We start from the raw sequence: 3,109 nt of genomic DNA, 5'->3' as shown, positions 1-3,109 counted from the left end.
TCTATCTTGTGCTAAGCATAGGTTAGGATTAAAGAGATTAGATTTCCACAATCCATTACATAATATATTTGTTTCTGGATTTGATTGTGTAGAGATTTTGATGGTAAAAATCTCTACACAATCAAATCTAGAAACAAATATATTAATAGGTTAGGATTATTTGTTTCTGAATTGTAAAAATTTAGCCAAGGCTTTGATGATAGAGTAAGATTTTTTATTAGTTATTTACATTTTGTTATGTCTTTTTGCAGATTTTTTTTAACCTTCTATCTTCTTGCAAAGAACAAATTTTGCCCACTTAGTAAATACACTCTGTAGAATACTAGTTTTTTAGTCTTTGAATATATTGACTTTTACTAATTTTACTTCTATCTATTCTTTCTTATTTATTGTATATTTGTAGAGATATTATGTGTTTCCATTGTTCATTTTTATAGATCTTTTATTAATTAAAATTTTTGAGCTAGCAATTTTTAAATGTGAGATTTTTTAATGTATATAGAATGCATAATCAAATATAAAAATATTACTAACATTATCCTTACTAACAACATTAGTATGATTATCTTTACTAACATGTGGACTTCTAACATATGGACTTTGTAAGAATACCTAAAAATATTTTGCCTCTTTCATAAAGATAATATGTGATCCTCATACATACAATTTAAATTTAATTTTTTGAACTTTTTAGATACATAAAATCTTTCTAGATTTGTATTGATATAAAAATAATATTTCTATTTTTTGACTCAATATTTTATATTTTAAAATTATAAAAAAAATTAATAAGAAATTATTTGATTTCTTACATTTAAATAAAGATTTTAATTAGATTTTATTTGTATTTTTTTAATTTCTTTTAATAAATATTCTTTTCAATGTTTTACATTTTTTCAAATAAAATTAATTTGTTATAACTAATAAATAATTATAACAATGAAGTAGCATATTCTTTAAATTTGAATTATAATAATTTTTTTTTGATTAGTAAATCCATCGAAATTAGTAAAACAAATATAACTAGCTTATATATACCTCTATATATATTACGCCGAGAGTAATCGTTCTCGAGGCGCCTATTTTTATTTAATCCCAAAGTTATTTTAATCGAAGTTGAGATTAATGAAAATAAAAATAGGCGCCTCGAGAACGATTACTCTCGGTAATATATATATAGAGGTATATATAAGCTAGTGGCAATCGCGGCGCAATAGGAAAAATATTTACTTTTTATTTTTTATTTTGATAAGGTTTCTATAAAATTGTTAATTAATTTTTAATTAGAGTTGTATGAAGTTACTATAAAATTGTGCTTCAAAATATTTTTTAAAATTTAATATAAGGAGTTTAATATAGATTAAAAATATATTTTTTATTTCTGGGATATTGTAATGTAAAAGGTTATAGTCATACATAGATATATGGTTAGGGACAAAGTTACCATTATAGTTAATGTTAACCTTAGGGATAGAATTAGGGTTAGGGTTGGAGTTAGGGTTAGGGTTTGAGCTATGGTTAAGGTTAGGGATAGAGTTATGGTTATGGTTATTGTTAGAGTTATGGTTAAAGTTTAGATTAGAGTTATGTTTATGGTTAAGGTTAGGGTTAGAGTTATGGTCATGGTTAAGGTTAGGGTTAGAGTTATCGTTATGGTTATGATTAGGGTTAGTGTTAAGGTTATAGTAAGGCTAAGGCTAAGGTTAGGGTTAAGGTTTGAGTCAAGGTTAAGGATAGAGTTAGCGTTAGGGTTTGAGTTAGGATAAAAATTAAGGTTAGGGTTAGGGTTAGAGTCCAATTATGGTAGAGTCAGATCCAAAGTTAGAGTTATGCTCATGGTTAAGGCTAGGGTTAGAGTTATGCTTATAGTTAGGGTTAGGGAAAGGGTTAGAGTCCAATTATGGTAGAGTTAGAATTAGGGTTAGAGTTAGGGGTGGAGTTATGTTTATGGTTAAGGTTAGGGTTAGAGTAATGCTCATGGTTAAGGTTAGGGTTAGAGTTATCATTATGGTTATGGTTAGGGTTATAGTGGGGATAGGGTTAGGGTTAGGGTTTGAGTCAAATATTTTTTTAAATTTAATATAAGGAATTTAATTTTGATAAAAAAAAATATTTTTTTGGGATATTGTAATGTAAAATGTTATAGTCATACGTAGATATATGGTGAGGGACAAAGTTACCATTATAGTTAATTTTAACCTTAGGGATAGAATTAGGGTTAGGGTTAGCATTAGGGTTAGGGTTGAAGTTAGGGTTAGGGTTTGAGCTATGGTTAAGGTCAAGGATAGAATTATGGTTATGGTGATCGTTAGAGTTATGGTTAAGGTTAAGATTAGAGTTATGTTTATGGTTAAGGTTAGGGTTAGAGTTATGGTCATGGTTAAGGTTAGGGTTAGAGTTATGGTTATGGTTATGATTAGGATTAGGGTTATAGTAAGGCTAGGGTTAGGATTAGGGTTAGGGTTAAGGTCTGAATCAAGGTTAAGGTTAGAGTTAGGGTTAGGGTTTGAGTTAGGATCAAAATTAAGGTTAGGGTTAGCTTGGTTAGTGTCCAATTATGGTAGAGTCAGATCTAGAGTTAGAGTTATGCTCATGGTTAAGGCTAATGTTAGAGTTATGCTTATAGTTAGGGTTAGGCATAGGATTAGAGTCCAATTATGGTAGAGTTAGAATTAGGGTTAGAGTTAGGGGTAGAGTTATGTTTATGGTTAAGTTTAGGGTTAAAGTAATGGTCATGGTTAAGGTTAGGGTTAGAGTTATCATTATGGTTATAATTAGGGTTATAGTGGGGATAGGGTTAGGGTTAGGGTTAGGGTTTGAGTCAAATATTTTTTTAAATTTAATATAAGGAGTTTAATTTAGATATAAAAAAATATTTTATTTTTGGGATATTGTAAAGTAAAATGTTATAGTCATAGGTAGATATATGGTTAGGGACAAAGTTACCATTACATTTAATGTTAACCTCAGGGATAGAATTAGGGTTAGGGTTAGCATTAGGGTTAGGTTTGAAGTTAGGGTTAGGGTTTGAGCTATGGTTAAGGTTAGGGATAGAGTTATGGTTATGGCTATTGTTAGAGTTATGGTTAAGGTTCATATTTTAGTTATG

This window comes from Cupressus sempervirens, chromosome 6, assembly GCF_028749045.1.
Source record: "Cupressus sempervirens isolate cs-2001-9-10 chromosome 6, ASM2874904v1, whole genome shotgun sequence".
Classification (NCBI taxonomy): Eukaryota; Viridiplantae; Streptophyta; class Pinopsida; order Cupressales; family Cupressaceae; genus Cupressus; species Cupressus sempervirens.
This window is presented reverse-complemented; position numbering follows the sequence as displayed.